Source organism: Phaenicophaeus curvirostris, chromosome 1 (genome assembly GCF_032191515.1).
Source record: "Phaenicophaeus curvirostris isolate KB17595 chromosome 1, BPBGC_Pcur_1.0, whole genome shotgun sequence".
In the NCBI taxonomy this organism is placed as follows: Eukaryota; Metazoa; Chordata; class Aves; order Cuculiformes; family Cuculidae; genus Phaenicophaeus; species Phaenicophaeus curvirostris.
Window position 1 is genome coordinate 77519677 of NC_091392.1, and position 8046 is coordinate 77527722.

Sequence of the window (8046 nt, forward strand, 5' to 3'; positions counted from 1 at the left end):
AAATTTGTTCAAATATATTCCTTAACATGTATTTCTTCAGAGACTTGTCAGAGATTTACTACCAAAATCCCTGAGGATTTCCTTGCACTGAGAAGACCAGATGTTTCCACATCAGTGGGGCTGCAGGGGGGGGGTGTGTGTTGTACTGGCTAACCAAGACCTTGCTGCTCCTGTCCATGTTGGATGGATGCGATAATGGGCAACAGACCTGAGAACTGTTTCTTTAGTGGTCTTTGTGACCTCAGGCAGGACGCTGGGGAAGTGGGGAAGTGTGTGTGTTGGGTGCAGAAGTTCAAAGAGTGGGATGAAGGGAAAGGCAGCCTGAGATAAGAGAAGGAACGCAGTGCTGCCTGCTTTGGCTTCACAGGTAGGGACATGACCCTTCTTTGGCCGGATGAGATCTAGAAGTCTCATCATTTCCATTCAGAGAAATTCCTGGAAGGGCAGTTACACATTACAGAATGGCCAAACTCTTTCCCTCCTTTTTGCAGGTGGGATTGGGATGGACAAGGAGAGCAAGCACAATGAGAGCTGTGTGGGTCCAGGCAGCAGTATGCCCTTCTGCTTTCCCTTTTGTGTGCAGCCGGGCAGTCTACTGCCTATGCCTGCCCTAACAATACCTAGTGAGAAAAATGGAAGCACAACCTTTATAGAAACCCCTCACTCAAAGGGAAGATAGCAAAGATGCCTTACAGGTCAGGCAGATGAGAAGCAGAGAGGTACAGTATTTACATGTACAAAGGGTTTATCAGTCAATAGTATGAGGACAGACAGATACGGTCTTTGGGACACAAATGAGTTGCATAGAACCATGGTTGGGGAAAAGAACTTTGTGCAGATAGAATATTCCTCACAGCACTGTGTATGCGTGGGGACACACACAGGATAGGACAGGGGCTTACCTTGGGGGTAGTGAATTCGCTTCTCATCAGAACCACATAAATTTCACTAAAATCTTTCTTTATCATTCTCTCTCAGTACTGATGTGCCGTGCTGGCATAAAATAAAGGAGGTGACATGTTGTAGCAAAATTAAATGTAACAAGTTTCCACAGGTTTGTTTGGTTGGGTTTTTTTGGGAGGGGGGTGGGTGTGTTTTTGGTTTTGGGATGTTTAATATGTTCGCATATAAAAATACATTTATATAAACATTATAAGTTAATAGTGTTTAAAATAGGCTACATGTGCATGTGTCTGTAGAGATGCCCTCAGTGGAAGTTCCACTGGCTGACCCCAAGCTCTCAGGTGTGGGTATTAAGGGATGTTATAGGTGGCTGCCATCTCCAGCAGTCCAGGTTCCAGTGATTTCCCCTGCCCAGATGCTGGAGCCCAGCACCACGTGCCCAGAGACCCAAAGGTCTCTGTCCTGGGCCAGTGGACATGTCTGCTGCTTTTCCATTTGCAGGCTGGACCAGTAGGGAGACTGAGTGTGTATCCCAGACACACACACACAGACCTGGCTGGCTATGCAAACTGCCTCAGGTGAGGTGCTGCCCACATGTAACCCTACCAGGACTCATGGAAAACAAAACTATTGGTCAGTACATCCCCTTCCTCCTCTTCTCCACCTGCTCAGGGTTGAAGTTCACTAGTGAAGGCACACATGGCACTCTAGGTTCACAGGCACAAACAATTCACACTCACAAATCCCATGAGTACCAGCTCCATGGGGCCCCTGCTCCCCTTGAATATCTCAAATGCTCCTGTTCCTCTTGTTGCCCCCTTCTTACCAGTTACAAAGCCCATGCTTGTCCCCTCCAAAGTTGTGCTTGGAGTTTCTAGATAGCCCATTGATTAGTGGCTGAAGAATTCTGGTCTTTATCATTGCTTTCCCTTGTCATTGTTATCCCTGATCTATGAGATTTGTGTCTTTGGCTGTCTTTCTTCCCCCTTATCACCTTTGCATTGAAAGGAGCCTTCACTGATTACCTTCATGAAGCAGATTCTTTCCCCTTCCACACACCCTTACACTGGGTCCACGACACTAAGGTGGGTCATTAACAGGACCACTCAGAAGCAAGTTACAGGATCCCTTAGAAGACTATGTCACTTACTTCTCTTTTCCACCATACAGCTACATAGTCTCACTTTGTTAATATCAGCTCAATAATGAATAACTGATAGTGGTGTTTTGGTTTTTTCACAATACTTCTCTCTCTAACCTCCATTGCATTATACACGTGCAAATATAAGCCTACTCTAAATGTTATAGTTGCAAATTCTGCCAGCTAAAAAGCATTAGAAGTGCCATTGGCAGCGTGTGCAATCTGATGTTAGCCAGGATTCCTAGCAAGGCCTTTTTTACTCAGGCTAAAATCACTTTCCTCATCATGCATTTGGAATAATGAGGAGAGCTGTAAATATCACTTGCACACAAATGCAGGAGATGTACCAGATGCCACAAAAGGATTTTAAAGAATTGCTTGTCATTTTGGAAACAGTGCCCTTCACTTGCATGGAAAGGGGGCTCTGTTGAAATATTTGGGATTTGGGGAACTGAGAATCATTAGGAACAGAATGGACTAGGAGATGAGCTAGGATAAGAAAAGTGAACTAAAAGGGCTGGAAGAGGACAGAAATAGAAGGAGCAAACATGGGCAGGAACCAAGGTGCTTGATGACAGGATAAACATTTGGGACCAGCTCAGGAACTACAGGGATGGAAATTGAATGATGGAATGCAGGAGCAAAAAGGGGTTAAACAGTACCAAAAGAGCACAAAGTCCAACTGAAGGGTGGACAGACATCTCAGAGGAGTTATGCTGGATACTGCAGAACCTGAATTTGGACAGAGTGTTTGTACACCTCAGTAATCCTGAGCTGCCTAGCAAATAGTTGCAAAGCCTCCATCCTTTTTTCCAGTCATGTGTCTACATACTGTTGTTATCTTCTGTATCACTCATTCATTTGCTCAGATGCATAGAGTTGTGTTGTGACACTAAAAATTGTGACCGTCTAGCAGGTAGCACATTTTTCACCTGGTGATAATTAGAGCCCTGGAGTTCCTTGAATACTTCTAGAGGGTCTCTCTGGAAGGCATCTGAGAAAAAACAGTTACATGGAAAATACTTAAGAGATATTGGAAACAGAGGTTTAAAAGATGTTTAAAAGAGGTTTACAAGTTATTCATCTGTAGGATAAAAGTTAGGGATTTTTTTTTAAATTTTAGTTTTCTGAAAGCCCAAGAGAAAGAAAGCATTAAAAGGACTTCAGGTGTACAGAGGTAAGTACTTGAAAGCTAGGAAATGCTCACTTGAAAGTTTTTGGTACAACCTGATTTCCCTTCCCCTTCTCCCTTTATTCCAGTATTGTGACAAAATTATTAGTTACACAGGGGTATCTTTTTGCCAGTACAAGAATTCAATGCACAGAAAAGACTGTGGTCCAGGAACAGACCTGGGTAATATAGTGAGTATGTCATCTTCATCGTGAAAGTGTCACTCTTCCTTCATAGAATCATAGAATCACAGAATCATAGAATCATAGAATAACCAGGTTGGAAGAGACCCACCAGATCATCGAGTCCAACCATTCCTATCAAAGGTGTGCCATCATCAGGTGATGCTGGCACAAGCACCCTATTGAAAGCATAGTATAGAGAGAGCCTGTGTAGGATTTTGTAAAGATTAGTGCATCAGAAACTATACACCCTTTTGTTATGAAATTGCAACTGTAGTATTAATGGTACTGGGAAACAGTTTGTGCATGCATGTGAATTCATTGTGCTATGGCTGATGTTGTATCACTATAAATAACAACTCCACTGAGTTGCTGTATTTTCTTCAAATGTGTAACTAATGAGGAGAGGAGGAAACTTTATACAAAAGAATGAAAGGTGACAGAAGCTCTGATAACTGGAATGGATGCTTTCTTATCAGAGAATAGTCAGAGTTGTTTCTATCTTCAGAAAACTAGGAAGTCTTATCACTGCTCATTGTGGCAATGGTGGATACTGTAGTGTGTTGGATGCACAAAGAAAGTATTGCCAGGTGTCTGAAATCTACTCAATCTGTTACCATCTGATGCTTTGAGATCTAAAGTTACACAACCTGAGAATTCCTCATGTATTTTCTTCCCTTTTACGCATATGAATGCGTAAGTCAATGTTTCATTTTCCCATATTCAGTAAAACCACTCATCTTTCATAGCATGAGTGTGTGTAGTATTTTGCCAGATGATGAGAGCAATATTTCAGACCTATGCACTCACTTGGGCTAGGATAGAGGCTAAAGGCACTAAAGAATTTGGCTAGATCAGCTGGCTGCTCTGATGCCTGGAAGGCCATTAATAAACACATAGGTTTGTTCCTAGTTGCTGGTAAGAGAACAAAACTAGAGAACTTCAGTTTCTGAGTGGTATGGCTAACAGCTTCAAGACTTAAGTTAATTCTGCTTCCCTCTCCTGTTCAGCACTTTCATTTTTAGAATTATGACTCTGAGTAAGTAGGGAGGCATGAAGTCGGCTGTAATTAGTACTTGGTGTAAATCATAGAATCATAGAATCACCAGGTTGGAAAAAAAACATTGGATCATTGAGTCCAACCATTCCTATCAAATACTAAACCATGCCCCTCAGCACCCCATCCACCCATCATGTAAATGACCATTTCAGATGTGGATACTCTGCCAACAATTACATTTTTTTTATTATTTCCTTGGCTGTTGCTTTTTTTAGATCATCAGTATTTGTTTCACATCTGGAATATTTTGGCTCCTGGGAGATGAATTCTACCTCAGGGCCTCAAGCCTGTGGGAGGTAATGTTGTCCCTCCAAGGCTGCATGTTAAGGTGTTTATGTATGGTTTCAGAGGTACGTAGCTCATGAAAGGCTCTGCAGGTATGAAGGATTGTTTGTTTTTCTTCTGGTCTCTTCATTTAATATGGTCACATGAGCAAAGCACTGCCTGCAATTAAGTAAAGAAATTAGTAGGGTCAGAAGAAGAAGACACTCCAAAACAGGGAAGAGTACCTGAATGTGGGAAGCTGGAGATAGGGCAGCACAGGAGCCATGGAGGAGAGAATTAGAAAGTTCAGGAGAAGATACAGAGTGACTGGGAAACCCAGGGAGGCAGGAAGTGGCTAAGAAGTTCTCCATGCGCTATTCAGGTTATCTTAACTTTGGAGTGCTTACCTTGGGGATCTCTGAATTTGGCTTTCCTGAGAAAATGCTACATTCCCACAACTTTGTGGCAGCTACAGTGCTAAGCACATAAAATTTAGCGAAAGGGAGCTAAAGGAAATACAAAAGACATCAGTATTACCCAAAATGCTGACTCACATTCAGGGGTATGCAAGACATCCAAGGAGCTGTTCAGCTTGTTGAAGCTGAACAAGCTGTGACGCAGACTGGCAGGTGCCTGTGAGGGCCAGGCTTAAGGGGCAATGTCCCTCCAGCTTCTGGAGTAGGGTGAGAGCACAGAATCAGGTGTCCTGCTGTGCTAGTCGGCAATAATTTTTCCCATGCATCTATGAAGGCACTTTTGTGCACCTTGGAATCAGTGACTGACATAGCCTGGGAGAGGACATGGTCATCCTGAACTCTTGAATGTGCCATACTTGGTCCTGTGAACACAGGCACCACCTTAAAGATAAGCTTAGCAGCACCTTTAGGTCTTGTAGCATTGGCTTCAGACCTAGCAGCGAAATAACTGCAAGGAGTTTTATGGTACTGCTGTGTGGTTCTCTGGAGTGCTGCTTCAAGTTTGCCTCTTGCCCCTTCCTGGTAGCTCCTCCAGCTTTGCAAAACTGTGTACCATCACAGGATGCTGGCCTAGCAAGATCCACACGGAAGCTGAATCGTGGCAGCTGGCATCGCCTCTTAATATAGAAGTGACGGGTGCGGCTGCACAGGCAGTGTGGTGCGGATCAGTTTGGGAACAGGCTGTGTGCTAAAATGAGTTTAGTTGCATGCTGCAAAGGCTTTTGGGGTTGAGACTGTGTCTGAGGTGCAGCATTAAGTACACACGGGGAAATACAGTAAGTTCTTAAGGGCTTTCTACAGGCAGTATGTAGAAGCCTGGGTGCCTACTCAGAGAAGGACCATGGTAGGAGGAGAACAGAGTGGGCAGACATGGCCAGATGGGACTGCAGCTCGCATGCAGGCACTTGAGCTATATATAATACTGCTAGCCCAGGTAACATGAAGACCAGAGCTGTGGCAGCCTGAAATATCTGTGTGGGCTGGAAAAGCAACCTGCAAACTATTGTGGAGCTCCACACTGTCTCTACTATGCTTGAAGCTTGCTCATTTAAAACCAGTACACGATGAGCTTAATCACAGCAGCATTTGCAATGTAGATATGCCCTGTGTCCTCTTATAAACCTCAGGAGCTTTTCTGTCCCTCCCAAAATCTGTTTTTAAAGGTTTTTTTAAAAGTTAACCACTTGAATGAATAAATTATAACTATGATTGAAATAATCCTGTGAATGAATAATTCAGTGTAATTATTGGAAAAAGAAACTCAGCGAGAAGCATTTTAATATTACGAAGGTAAACACTGATTAATTTTTTTAAAAGAATCTCCAGCCAAGTGTTTTTCATCCAGTTGCCTTCCCTTAATTATGAAAAATATAGAAGAAAAATACGCTTCCTTATGCGACAGCCATCTTCATATAAATGAAAAAATATGCCTCCTTTTGAAGCAGCCATCTTCAATGCTAATGAGTGGCAAAGAAAAAAGGATTAAGTGACATTTAAATCATACTGACCTCCTTCCTGAGGACAGAGCCAATCAAGGTAGACATGGTCAGCTGGTCAAAATGTCCAGAGTGTGAAGTAACTGAATATTGCCAGCTAGTTAGAGAGGAACTAGGAGGAGGGGGAAAGAGGGGAATGTTTTCTTCTAGATCTCTGCTGCTAAGAGATAGTGTAGCCTAAGCATATGGCTCACAGCCAGCAAAGGCATACCACAATGATAAAAGCTGGCTAAATAATATTCAGCACTGACAACAGGCTTTCAAGGGAAAGCCAGACTTTTGTCCCGAGATGGAAGCAGCCTCACCTGTTGGCTCCATTTTCGGGAGGAGGAAGTCCGCTGTCAAGAGTTTCTCTATGCTTTCATATGCCAAAAGCGAAGTGCACGGAGCAAGCCACAGGTTTCTAAAGGCAAAAAAACCTGTTAGTCTGATTGCCTGTGAAATGCAGTGTTGGCTCCCAGGGAGACAAAGTGCTGACTGGGGCGGTGAACAAAAAAATGAGCAACCTCACCTGTTTGGTACCTAGGAGAAGGGGCAAAACTCTATCCACCCTAAATGAGAGGAGAGAAACCGTGCCTTTCCCCAGTTTGCTGTGTGGCAGGTTGTTTCCACCCGCGTGGATGGTCCGGTGACACCGCAGCGCCTGCATCGTGGCAATGACATTTATAAACGGAGCTCGGCGAGCCACGGGCACAGAGCGACCGGCTCAAGGTCAACCACAGCCTGCGGCAGAGACAGCAACACCACCGAACCCTCCCGGGCCCCACGGCTGCGCACCGCCCCGAGCCAGCGGCGCCGCTCAGGGTCCGCGCTGGAGGGTCGGGGGGAAGGGAAGAAAGGCGGGTGAGCCGCTGGGTGCTGCCCCCGCCTGCGTCCGTCCGTCTGTCCGTCCCCGCGCCTGCCCCTGCTCGCGGGGGCGCGGCTTATGCGCGCACCTGTCTGTGCCTGAGCTCCCGCATCTCCCTCCCTCTCGCTCTGTGTAACCCCGTGTGTGCGCGCACCTGCACCTCCTCCTCCTACCGTGCGCGCGCGTGTGTGTGTGCGTGCGGGCTCCTACAACTCCTCCTCCTTTCTCTGTCCCCTCCCGTCTGGCTGTGGGTGTGTGGGGGGCACCTACACCTTCTCCTCTCCCCCTTTCGTGTGTGTCTGTGTGTGCTCCTACACCTCCCTCTCCTCTTTCTCCATCTCTCTCTGTCCCCTCCCGGGGGTGTGCGTGCGTGCTCCTACACCGCCTTCTCCCCCCTTTCCATCCTTCCCTCTCCCCTTCCGTGCGTGTGCGTGCGCGTGCTCCTACACCTCCTGCTCTCTCTGCCCCATCCCGTGCGTCTGTGCGCTCCTACACCTCTTTCTCCC

At 45.6% G+C, this 8046-nt stretch overlaps 1 long non-coding RNA gene across 1 annotated transcript; it reads right to left on the reverse strand.

Moving 5' to 3' along the window:
• Positions 1-4654: 4654 nt before the first annotated feature.
• Positions 4655-7471, reverse strand: LOC138716701 (uncharacterized). The gene is made up of 3 exons (XR_011336713.1): positions 7205-7471; positions 6999-7096; positions 4655-4901 (listed from the first exon to the last, which is right to left on the reverse strand). It is a non-coding gene; the product is annotated as an uncharacterized lncRNA (long non-coding RNA).
• Between the last annotated feature and the right edge of the window lie 575 nt (positions 7472-8046).